The 12,500-nt window shown below is 60.7% G+C and overlaps 2 non-coding genes across 2 annotated transcripts; both read right to left on the bottom strand.

The window, feature by feature from the left end:
• Positions 1 to 629: 629 nt before the first annotated feature.
• Positions 630 to 782, bottom strand: LOC142791778 (5.8S ribosomal RNA). Its single transcript, XR_012890407.1, has one exon. It is a non-coding gene; the product is annotated as a 5.8S ribosomal RNA (ribosomal RNA).
• Positions 783 to 2,501: 1,719 nt separating this feature from the next.
• Positions 2,502 to 4,316, bottom strand: LOC142791791 (small subunit ribosomal RNA). The gene has a single exon (XR_012890419.1). It is a non-coding gene; the product is annotated as a small subunit ribosomal RNA (ribosomal RNA).
• Positions 4,317 to 12,500: the final 8,184 nt, after the last annotated feature.

Genomic DNA, 12,500 nt, shown 5'->3' with positions numbered 1-12,500 from the left:
AGACTTTTTCCGCTTCGCGGCAAGTCGTCGCGCCGTGCTCTCCGCATCAACCGCGTACGCAGCGAACCGCAAACGTCGGGCGCAGCCTCCTCACCTCCCTGCGCTTTGCGCGCGAACGTTCCCTGTTCGCGCGGCAAAGCCTGGAGGAGGCACGGCCCCGCAGCGTGTTCGAGCGCCCGGTCTACGGGACACCCTGCTTACTTCGAGGGCAACAAGCGCAACGCAAGGCTGCGATCTCGCGCACTTTGCGCACGGCTGGAGAAGCTTTGCTGGCCGGCTTTCGCTCCTCGTGTTTACCGTGCGTTAAAGTTGCGCGTCCGTGGCTCTCGCAGCTCTTGCGCGCCCGGTCGCAGAGAGGAGTACGCAACCTCGACCGCACTTTCCCTGCAGGCTTCCTTCCGACTCGAAGTCCTGCGGCGGTCTCAACGAGGTGCCACATCCTCAATGCAGTCGGTCGCCCCCGTTTCGGTTGGGCTCTGGCACGACGGTCGCCACCGTCTCGCCCTTGAGTGGCCGCTGTTGGCGCTCGCTGTGAGGTGTTCAGCGTGCTGTCCGTGTTGCCGACGCGGTCAAAACGAGTCGACGGCTCACGTTCCCTTGTGCGCCGAAGGCTCTCTTGATATGTGATCCGACCCTCAGACAGACGAAGCCAAGGGAAGACCCAAGGCCGCAATGTGCGTTCAAAGAATCAGTGCTCAGTGTGTCCTGCAATTCACACCAAGTCTCGCAGCTGGCTGCGTTCTTCATCGACCCGAGAACCGAGTGATCCACCGCTTAGAGTCGTGAAAAAGTGTTTGTTCAATTCCGTACAGTCAAAACCAAACGTTTCTGGCACTCGGCCAAACAGTGGCCAAGAAGGGCGCTTTTCAGCGCACGCTTGGACTCCAAAACTCTGCCGCGCCTTTTTCGGCTGCCGCAAATCGAGCAAACGGTGTGTTTCGGACGGCGTTTCGCTTCCGCTACTTGCGAGTGCTTTCGTGGTCCACCCCTCTATAAATACTCGGGAGGCGTCGAAGCCGGTTCTCCAAGCCGGACCCGTAGGTATCGTTGTGTGCTCGCTCTCATTGGCCCGCCTAACCAGAAAATGCCTGCGGTACACCCATTTGGATAAGAGTGCACGCAGATGCGGGCCTCGACGGCTACACATTTCCTCGGGCGGCCGCCTCCCGGCCTCCGTGGAGCGCGGGATGCACGGTCCCATCGACAAGCCTCTCCCGTTTTTACCGTGGCGTCGCGGTTCACCACGGCGGGCGGGTCGGTCTCCTCCGCATAAAAAGGGGGACCCCCGCTTTTTGTTCCACGAAATCGCACAAGCTTTTTTCGCATCCACGGTTTGCCACCGCACACCAAAATGCCGATCCGGCTGCCTACTTTAGCCAACAGGTGGAGCCAGGCGCGCCGTACTTGCGCGGCACTTCCCACGTCCACCGAAGTCGGTGCCAAGGACCACTTTCGGCGCCGGAGCCGCGTACGAGCCTACTCGAGGCGGAAGAACGAAGCCAGCAAGGGCCTGGCCGCAAGTGCGTTCAATTGTCGGGACGTCCAAGTCCCTCGTTCTTCCGTGCTTCCTCTTTCGGCAAGTCGTTGCGGCACCTTCCCAAAGCGCGCAGACCCGCTAATCGCGACGAGCGCGACGTGGCCGTGCCGCCTTTCCCTCGGCAGCAAGCAAAACGCCTGGCAACGTCGACGCTCCCCTAACCGCGATCTCGCACCGTGTTTCGTGTGGCGAATTCAAAAGCCGGCCGGCGCTGCTGCAACCATTACGGTCGGTACGCATACGCCGCGGAGGGCGGGACGGTCATCGGAGCGTGCGGTTCCTCCATCGAGTACTGCGCACCTCGGCCGTCGCATCGCCGTGCCATGACCGGCCGCGCGTCAACGCGAACCGGTGCCAGCGAGATCCCTCGCCTGCAAGAACCGACCGGCAGCCTCCGTCACCCGAGGACGCGGAGGCGCTTGCCGCGGACGGCGGGACGGTATGCACTGGTGCACAGCGGACCCGTCACATCGCCAGTTCCTTGACCGACCGCCGACGCTTGTGCCGTTCCTCTCGTACTTGGCAGTCGCCGCGCGATTGTCGGGTCTCGTTCTTGCACGCTCGAACGGTCGGGAGGGCACTCGGCTGGCGTTTCGGGAACGCGCAGCCTCGCCTTCTACCGACGTAACCACGACTCGCCGTTCGCGCTCCGCCGCTCCTGTTTACAGTACTAGGCGGTCCCGCAGCGGTCGGGTCGCGCATTTCGAGCGCTTCGAGCCACGGTGCAGTGGCGGGTCGAAAGCCGACCTATGAGTGCGTTGCGCCGTTTGTACCCGCGTCCGCCACCTGGCCGACCGTCCAAGGTCGCGGTGTTGGCGTCCGCTGGGCGCAACAATTTGTCACGGGGTGCCGCTCCACATTCAGGCAGCCCCGTGGGGAAAAGCCGACCCCGCGTCCAAACGGGGTCAGCGGCAGAAAGTGTCGGGCGCAGACGCAGCTGAGGCGCTCACCCTTCACAATCCGTTAATGATCCTTCCGCAGGTTCACCTACGGAAACCTTGTTACGACTTTTACTTCCTCTAAATGATCAAGTTTGGTCATCTTTCCAACAGACCGGCGCAACCGAAAGGCCGCGCCGGACATCGGTCCGAAGACCTCACTAAATCATTCAATCGGTAGTAGCGACGGGCGGTGTGTACAAAGGGCAGGGACGTAATCAACGCGAGCTTATGACTCGCGCTTACTGGGAATTCCTCGTTCAAGGGGAACAATTGCAAGCCCCTATCCCAATCACGAAAGAAGTTCCACGGGTTACCCAGTCTTTTCAGACAGGGATAAAGACACGCTGCTTCCTTCAGTGTAGCGCGCGTGCGGCCCCGGACATCTAAGGGCATCACAGACCTGTTATTGCTCTGTTTCGTGCGGCTAGGAGCCGCTTGTCCCTCTAAGAAGGTTGTAAGGTGCTGGGAACCCCGCACCTATTTAATAGGCTAGAGTCTCGTTCGTTATCGGAATTAACCAGACAAATCGCTCCACCAACTAAGAACGGCCATGCACCACCATCCACCGAATCAAGAAAGAGCTCTCAATCTGTCAATCCTCCCAGTGTCCGGGCCGGGTAAGTTTTCCCGTGTTGAGTCAAATTAAGCCGCAGGCTCCACTCCTGGTGGTGCCCTTCCGTCAATTCCTTTAAGTTTCAGCTTTGCAACCATACTTCCCCCGGAACCCAAATACTTTGGTTTCCCGGAAGCTGCCCGCCGAGTCATTTGAGTAACTCAGGCGGATCGCTGGTTGGCATCGTTTATGGTCAGAACTAGGGCGGTATCTGATCGCCTTCGAACCTCTGACTTTCGTTCTTGATCAATGAAAACATTCTTGGCAAATGCTTTCGCAGTAGTTCGTCTTGCGACGGTCCAAGAATTTCACCTCTAGCGCCGCAATACGAATGCCCCCGTCCGTCCCTCTTAATCATTACCTCGTATTCCAAAAACCAACAGAACAGAAACGAGGTCTTGTTCTATTATTCCATGCAAGTTTATTCAGGCGACTCGCCTGCGTTGAGCACTCTAATTTTTTCAAAGTAAAAGCACCGGCCATCTCGAGGCACACAATGAAGTGCACCAAGAAAGAACCGGCATGATGTTCAGTCCGAGCCGTCGCATCGGGTAGATGCACTACTCGTCTGGAACTGAGATCCAACTACGAGCTTTTTAACCGCAGCAGCTTTAGTATACGCTATTGGAGCTGGAATTACCGCGGCTGCTGGCACCAGACTTGCCCTCCAATTGATCCTCGTTAAAGGATTTAGAGTGTACTCATTTCAATTACGGGGCCTCAAAAGAGTCCCGTATTGTTATTTTTCGTCACTACCTCCCCGTGCCGGGAGTGGGTAATTTGCGCGCCTGCTGCCTTCCTTGGATGTGGTAGCCGTTTCTCAGGCTCCCTCTCCGGAATCGAACCCTGATTCTCCGTTACCCGTAACAACCATGGTAAGCAAGTAACCTACCATCGAAAGTTGATAAGGCAGACACTTGAAAGAAACGTCGCCGGCTCGTGGCCATGCGATCAGCACAAAGTTATCCAGAGTCACCACACAATACGGGCCGAAACCCGATCGATCTTGGTCTAATAAAAGCACCCGTTACCCAAAGGGCTCCAGGCTCACTGCATGTATTAGCTCTAGAATTGCCACAGTTATCCAAGTAGGAAGAAACGATCTAAGGAACCATAACTGATTTAATGAGCCATTCGCGGTTTCGCCTTATTTCGGCATGTACTTAGACATGCATGGCTTAATCTTTGAGACAAGCATATGATTACTGGCAGGATCAACCAGGTAATCGTTCGACTGCGCGTCCGTCCTCGCCCTCGGCGGGCCGGACGCAGTCTGTGTGCGGCGGAGGCCACCTTCAGGCGCCCCAACACGCTTATTTTGCACTCCGAGATGACGGCGTTCGAGCTCGCTACGGCACAACCTTCCCGAAAGACGAGTGGGAGCCGTGCGGCAAGAAGCACGTTCATGCTCGCTCTTTTTCGTTGCATCGACTCGGTCGCGCCGTGCGGGTTGCCCAAGCCCGCTGCACTGTCGGTGGACCGGCCGGAACTAGCAACGGAGCCGAGACTGCAAAGCCGCCAGACGACGGGTCACGCCCGCGTCTTCGGCGCTTTCGCATCTGAATCGCCCGAGGACGACACGGAACACACCTCGATATCGTGGTAAAACGGCACCGTCCGACAACCAGCCCCTAACGCATCAAGCGGATGAGGCTGCAGACGACTGCCGTGGATTCCCCTGGAGCAGACCCGAGGACACGCTTGACGAGGCCGAAGCCCGCCGCATATCAGACACCCGGTCGCTTTCGCGTACGCCGCTCACGAGAACCCCCACATAATAGCAGCGATAAGTACCCAGACCTCCTTGGGCCCTAATACGAGCGTACTCGAGAAAATTTCACCGCGGGTGTGCCCCGAAACGTGTGGCATGTTGAGCGTGCCACAAGTCTACGTCGCTCTCAAACCCGCCGAGGTCGTAGAATTTGCGACCCTACTCACGAAATTCCCACCGAGGATACGGCCGCAAACGTACCGCACCTTGGGTAGGCCACGAGTTTGTGCAACACTACGCTGACGGCACAGCACCGAGGTCGTGCGCGCACGCACGGGAAAATTCCGCCGCGGTTTCTGCCGAAAACGTGAGGCACCACGACTCTCCGCAAGTTCGCGTCGACTGCGAAAGACCGAAGTCGTGAACGACGTGTCCGCTACTCGCCGCCGACACGCTGGACACCAAACGTACAACGACTCGACGGCGTCGTAGAGGCCCACGACGCGGTTTTCCTTAACGACGTCTCGGCGTGGCACCGACAGGTTAGAACGGCCGACCAACGTTCCCTGTCCGCCGTTCGGCTCAGTCGAAGGGCTCGGCGACTTCGGCAACGCTGCGAAGCCGCACGGTGACGCACGCCATGTCCCCATTTTTTTTTTCTTTCTGCGTCTGCCGGGGTGCCCCTATAATAGCAGCGATAAGCACCCAGACCGCCGTGGGTCGCTCGCCCCGGCTGACGTGGTTTTTCGTACTCCTGCGGCGGTCGCCGTCAAGCACGTCCAAATACGCTACTTTCGTGGGCGCATTCACGCTCTTTCGCTTCGCCGGAGTGCCAGCACTCACTCTGCCAAAAACGGCGAACATCCGAGCGGCGGTTCCCACTTTTGCGTCGGCGTCGCAAACCCCGCCCCGGCAGACGAGGTTTGCCGTACTCGTGCGACGGTGGCCGGCGGGCACGTCGAAAGACGCCGATATCGTGCGCGAATTGGCGCACCTTGGCTTCACCGGAGTGCCGCCACTGACTCCTCCAAAAACGGCGAAGATCCGAGCGGCGCTTCCCACTTTCGCATCGGCGTCCCGAACTCCGCCCCGGCTGACGCGGTTTACCGTACTCGTGCGACGGTCGCCGGCGAGCACGTGGAAAGACGCCGATATCGTGCCCGAATCGGCTCCGTTCGGCTTCGCCGGAGTGCCAGCACTGGCTCGGCGAAAGACGACGAACATCCGAGCGACGGTTCTCACTATTGCGTACGCGTCGCAAACCCCGCCCCGGCAGACGCACTTTGCCGTACTCGTGCGACGGTCGCCGGCGAGCACGTAGAAAGACGCCGATATCGTGCCGGAATCGGCCCCGTTTGGCTTCGCCGGAGTGCCAGCACTCACTCGGCCACAAACGGCGAACATCCGAGCGGCGGTTCCCACTTAGCCGTCGGCGTCCCGAACTCCGCCCCGGCAGACGCGGTTGCCGAGCTCGTGCGACTAGCGACCGCGAAGCCGTCTCGCGACGCCGCTTTCGTGCGCGGCTCCCACTGCGACCTGGGTCACCCGAGGTCGACGAGCAAAAAAGAATGTCGAAAAAAATTTTTTTTTTTTTTTGCGTCTGCCGGGGTGCCCCTATAATAGCAGCGATAAGCACCCAGACCGCCATGGGTCGCTCGCCCCGGCTGACGTGGTTTTTCGTTTTCCTGCGGTGGTCGTCGTCAAGCACGTCCAAACACGCCACTTTCGTGGGCGCATTCGCGCTCTTTCGCTTCGCCGGAGTGCCAGCACTCACTCTGCCAAAAACGGCGAACATCCGAGCGGCGGTTCCCACTTTTGCGTCGGCGTCGCAAACCCCGCCCCGGCAGACGAGGTTTGCCGTACTCGTGCGACGGTGGCCGGCGGGCACGTCGAAAGACGCCGATATCGTGCGCGAATTGGCGCACCTTGGCTTCACCGGAGTGCCGCCACTGACTCCTCCAAAAACGGCGAAGATCCGAGCGGCGCTTCCCACTTTCGCATCGGCGTCCCGAACTCCGCCCCGGCTGACGCGGTTTACCGTACTCGTGCGACGGTCGCCGGCGAGCACGTGGAAAGACGCCGATATCGTGCCCGAATCGGCTCCGTTCGGCTTCGCCGGATTGCCAGCACTGGCTCGGCGAAAGACGACGAACATCCGAGCGACGGTTCTCACTATTGCGTACGCGTCGCAAACCCCGCCCCGGCAGACGCACTTTGCCGTACTCGTGCGACGGTCGCCGGCGAGCACGTAGAAAGACGCCGATATCGTGCCGGAATCGGCCCCGTTTGGCTTCGCCGGAGTGCCAGCACTCACTCGGCCACAAACGGCGAACATCCGAGCGGCGGTTCCCACTTAGCCGTCGGCGTCCCGAACTCCGCCCCGGCAGACGCGGTTGCCGAGCTCGTGCGACTAGCGACCGCGAAGCCGTCTCGCGACGCCGCTTTCGTGCGCGGCTCCCACTGCGACCTGGGTCACCCGAGGTCGACGAGCAAAAAAGAATGTCGAAAAAAATTTTTTTTTTTTTTTTGCGTCTGCCGGGGTGCCCCTATAATAGCAGCGATAAGCACCCAGACCGCCATGGGTCGCTCGCCCCGGCTGACGTGGTTTTTCGTTTTCCTGCGGTGGTCGTCGTCAAGCACGTCCAAACACGCCACTTTCGTGGGCGCATTCGCGCTCTTTCGCTTCGCCGGAGTGCCAGCACTCACTCTGCCAAAAACGGCGAACATCCTAGTGGCGGTTCCCACTTTTGCGTCGGCGTCGCCAACCCCGCCCCGGCATACGCGGTTTGCCGTACTCGTGCGGCGGTGGCCGGCGGGCACGTCGAAAGACACCGATATCGTGCGCGAGTCGATGCTTCTTGGTCTCGCAGGAGGGCCGCCACTCACTCCTGCAAAAACGGCGAAGATCCGAGCGGCGCTTCCCACTTTTTCGTCGGCGTCGCAAACCTCGCCCCGGCAGACGCGCTTTGCCGTACTCGTGCGACGGTCGCCGGCGAGCACGTCGAAATACGCCGATATCGTGCCCGAATCGGCCCCGTTTCGCTTCGCCGGAGTGCCAGCACTCGCTCGGCCAAAGACGACGAACATCCGAGCGACGGTTCCCACTATTGCGTACGCGTCGCGAACCCCGCCCCGGCAGACGCGGTTTGCCGTACTCGTGCGGCGGTGGCCGGCGGGCACGTCGAAAGACGCCGATATCGTGCACGAATTGGCGCTCCTTGGCTTCACCGGAGTGCCAGCACTCACTCGGCCAAAAACGGCGAACATCCGAGCAGCGGTACCCACTTAGCCGTCGGCATCCCGAACTCCGCGCCGGCTGACGCGGTTGCCGAGCTCGTGCGACTAGCGACCGCGAACGCGTCTCGCGACGCCGCTTTCGTGCGCGGCTCCCATTGCGACCTGGGTTACCCGAGCTCGACCAGCAAAAAAGAAGGTCGAAAATTTTTTTTTTTTTTCTGCGTCTGCCGGGGTGCCCCTATAATAGCAGCGATAAGCACCCAGACCGCCGTGTGTCGCTCGCCCCGGCTGACGTGGTTTTTCGTACTCCTGCAGCGGTCGCCGTCACGCACGTCCAAATACGCCACTTTCGTGGGCGCATTCGCGCTCTTTCGCGTCGCCGGAGTGCCAGCACTCACTCTGCCAAAAACGGCCAACATCCGAGCGGCGGTTCCCACTTTTGCGTCGGCGTCGTAAACCCCGCCCCGGCAGACGCGGTTTGCCCTACTCGTGCGACGGTCGCCGGCGAGCGCGTCGAAAGACGCCGATATCGTGCGCTAATTGGCGCTCCTTGGCTTCTCCGGAGTGCCGCCACTCACTCCTCCAAAAACGGCGAAGATCCGAGCGGCGTTCTCCACTTTCGCATCGGCGTCCCGAACTCCGCCCGGGCTGACGCGGTTTACCGTACTCGTGCGACGGTCGCCGGCGGGCACGTCGAAAGACGCCGATATCGTGCCGTAATCGGCCCCGTTTGGCTTCGCCCGTGTGCCAGCACTCACTCGGCCAAAAACGGCGAACATCCGAGCAGCGTTTCCCACTTTCGCATCGGCGTCCCGAAGCCCGCCCCGGCAGACGCGGTTTGCCCTACTCGAGCGACGGTCGCCGGCGATCACGTCGAAAGGCGCCGAATTCGTGCACGAATCGATGCTTCTTGGTCTCGCAGGAGGGCCGCCACTCACTCCTGCAAAAACGGCGAAGATCCGAGTTGCGCTTCCCACTTTTTCGTCGGCGTCCCGAACTACGCCCCGGCTGACGCGGTTTACCGTACTCGTGCGACGGTCGCCGGCGGGCACTTCAAAATACGCCGATTTCGTGGGCGCATTCACGCTGTTTCGCTTCCCCGGAGTGCCAACACTCACTCTGCCGAAAGCGGCGATCATCCGAGCGGCGGTTCCCACTTTTGCGTCGGCTTCGCAAACGGCGCCCCGGCAGACGCGCTCGTGCGACGTACTCGTGCGACGGTCGCCGGCGAGCACGTCGAAAGACGCCGATATCGTGCTCGAATCGACCCCGTTTCGCTTCGCCGGAGTGCTGCCAGTCACGGCGCAGAAAACGGCGAACAAGTGTTTTTTTTTTTTTTTTCCTAGAATTTGTGTTATAGAAGGCACATTTGATATCGGACGATAATTTTCAACTTTATCACGCGCACCGATTTTCGTGTAGAGGTTTGCAAGTTTATGGGAATTTCTCCACTTGGAATAATGCGATTTAGTAGTACTACGAGAACTTCATGGATGTACTCAAGGGTACGGGGCAAGTCAGTTACGTCAACACCTGCAGATTTTTTACACTTCAAACTGAAAATTGTTGGTTGTGAGTCCTCGTGTGATATTAAAGGCCGATTCGCTAACACATAGAACAAAGAAAGAAAGGAAGAAAAAACGCCCGCGCTCGCTCAAGAAACCTGGGTTCGCAACAAGTGGCAACAACAAGCAACCGAGCGAGTGCGCCAAAACCCGTGGCGGCCGAACAAACGCGAAGTCCCAACCGCGTCAGCCGGGGCGGCACGGGACAGGAAAAATCACTTCAGCCGGGGCGGCGGGGCACCGAATAAACCTCGTCACCTCGTCGCAGGATAAAAGAGGAAACAAAAAGTCTAAACAGCGTCTGCTGGAGCGAATGCGTAATAAAACAACAACAACAACAAAAAAAAAAAACACCCGCGCTCAAGAAGTCTGCAATCACCACAAAAGGCGACTGTGACCGAGCAGCGTCAGCCGGGGCCGTGCGGAAACGGAAAAACCGCGACTACCGGGGCGTCGAGGCACCGAAAAATCCACTTCAGCCGCGGCGAAAAAAAAAAACAAAAAGAAAGACGGAGGGGGGGGGGGGGAACCACGTCTGCCGGGGCGAAGGAAAAAAAAAAAACGCGTCTGCCGGGGCGAGCCCGGGTGCGGCACCACCGGGAAAACTGTGGCAAACAGACATGGCGATCGAGTGAGTGGGCCGCCAGCCAGGCTCAGCCAAAAAGTGCAAAGTCCGAACTGCGTCAGCCGGGGCCGAAAAGTGCAAAGTCCGAACCGTGTCAGCCGGGGCGGCAAAAAACCGCGTCAGCCGGGGCGGCGCAAAAAACCGCGTCTGCCGGGGCGGCACGAAACCGCGTCAGCCGGGGCGGCGCGAAAACTGCGTCTGCCGGGGCGAGCCCGGGTGCGGCACCACCGGGAAAACTGTGGCAAACAGACATGGCGATCGAGTGAGTGGGCCGCCAGCCAGGCACAGCCGAAAAGTGCAAAGTCCGAACCGTGTCAGCCGGGGCGGCAAAAAACCGCGTCAGCCGGGGCGGCGCAAAAAACCGCGTCTGCCGGGGCGGCACGAAACCGCGTCTGCCGGGGCGGCGCGAAAACTGCGTCAGCCGGGGCGAAAGAAAAAAAAAAACGCGTCTGCCGGGGCGAGCCCGGGTGCGGCACCACCGGGAAAACTGTGGCAAACAGACATGGCGATCGAGTGAGTGGGCCGCCAGCAAGGCTCAGCCAAAAAGTGCTAAGTCCGAACTGCGTCAGCTGGGGCGGCAAAAAACCGCGTCTGCCGGGGCGGCACGAAACCGCGTCAGCCGGGGCGGCGCGAAAACCGCGTCTGCCGGGGCGGCACGAAACCGCGTCAGCCGGGGCGGCGCGAAAACTGCGTCAGCCGGGGCGAGCCCGGGTGCGGCACCACCGGGAAAACTGTGGCAAACAGACATGGCGATCGAGTGAGTGGGCCGCCAGCCAGGCACAGCCGAAAAGTGCTAAGTCCGAACTGCGTCAGCCGGGGCGGCAAAAACCGCGTCAGCCGGGGCGGCGCGAAAACCGCGTCTGCCGGCGCGGCACGAAACCGCGTCAGCCGGGGCGGCGCGAAAACTGCGTCAGCCGGGGCGAGCCCGGGTGCGGCACCACCGGGAAAACTGTGGCTAACAGACATGGCGATCGAGTGAGTGGGCCACCAGCCAGGCTCAGCCAAAAAGTGCTAAGTCCGAACTGCGTCAGCCGGGGCGGCAAAAACCGCGTCAGCCGGGGCGGCGCAAAAAACCGCGTCTGCCGGGGCGGCACGAAACCGCGTCAGCCGGGGCGGCGCGAAAACTGCGTCAGCCGGGGCGAAAGAAAAAAAAAAAAACGCGTCTGCCGGGGCGAGCCCGGGTGCGGCACCACCGGGAAAACTGTGGCAAACAGACATGGCGATCGAGTGAGTGGGCCGCCAGCCAGGCACAGCCGAAAAGTGCCAAGTCCGAACTGCGTCAGCCGGGGCGGCAAAAAACCGCGTCAGCCGGGGCGGCGCAAAAAACCGCGTCTGCCGGGGCGGCACGAAACCGCGTCAGCCGGGGCGGCGCGAAAACTGCGTCAGCCGGGGCGAGCCCGGGTGCGGCACCACCGGGAAAACTGTGGCAAACAGACATGGCGATCGAGTGAGTGGGCCGCCAGCCAGGCTCAGCCAAAAAGTGCCAAGTCCGAACTGCGTCAGCCGGGGCGGCGCAAAAAACCGCGTCTGCCGGGGCGGCGCGAAAACCGCGTCTGCCGGGGCGGCGCGAAAACTGCGTCAGCCGGGGCGAAAGAAAAAAAAAACGCGTCTGCCGGGGCGAGCCCGGGTGCGGCACCACCGGGAAAACTGTGGCAAACAGACATGGCGATCGAGTGAGTGGGCCGCCAGCAAGGCTCAGCCAAAAAGTGCCAAGTCCGAACTGCGTCAGCCGGGGCGGCAAAAAACCGCGTCTGCCGGGGCGGCACGAAACCGCGTCAGCCGGGGCGGCGCGAAAACCGCGTCTGCCGGGGCGGCACGAAACCGCGTCAGCCGGGGCGAGCCCGGGTGCGGCACCACCGGGAAAACTGTGGCAAACAGACATGGCGATCGAGTGAGTGGGCCGCCAGCCAGGCACAGCCGAAAAGTGCTAAGTCCGAACTGCGTCAGCCGGGGCGGCAAAAACCGCGTCAGCCGGGGCGGCGCAAAAACCGCGTCTGCCGGGGCGAATGCAAAAAAAACAAAGAAAAAAGCCCGCGCTTAATCAAAAGAAAACAAAGAAAAAAGCTTGCGCTTAATCAAAAGAAAACAAACAAAAAAAGTTCGCGCTTAAGCCTGGCGGTGGAACCACCGGGGCAAACAGACCTGGCGATCGAGTGAGTGGGCCGCCAGCCGGGGTGAGCCAAAAAGTGCAAAGTCGGAACCGCGTCAGCCGGGGCGGCGCGAAAACCGCGTCAGCCGGGGCGGCGCAAAAACTGCGTCAGCCGGGGCGGC

The sequence above is a fragment of the Rhipicephalus microplus genome, unplaced genomic scaffold, assembly GCF_043290135.1.
Source record: "Rhipicephalus microplus isolate Deutch F79 unplaced genomic scaffold, USDA_Rmic scaffold_188, whole genome shotgun sequence".
In the NCBI taxonomy this organism is placed as follows: Eukaryota; Metazoa; Arthropoda; class Arachnida; order Ixodida; family Ixodidae; genus Rhipicephalus; species Rhipicephalus microplus.
The sequence above is the reverse complement of the archived record's forward strand: the minus strand, read 5'-3'. Positions and strand labels throughout refer to the sequence as shown.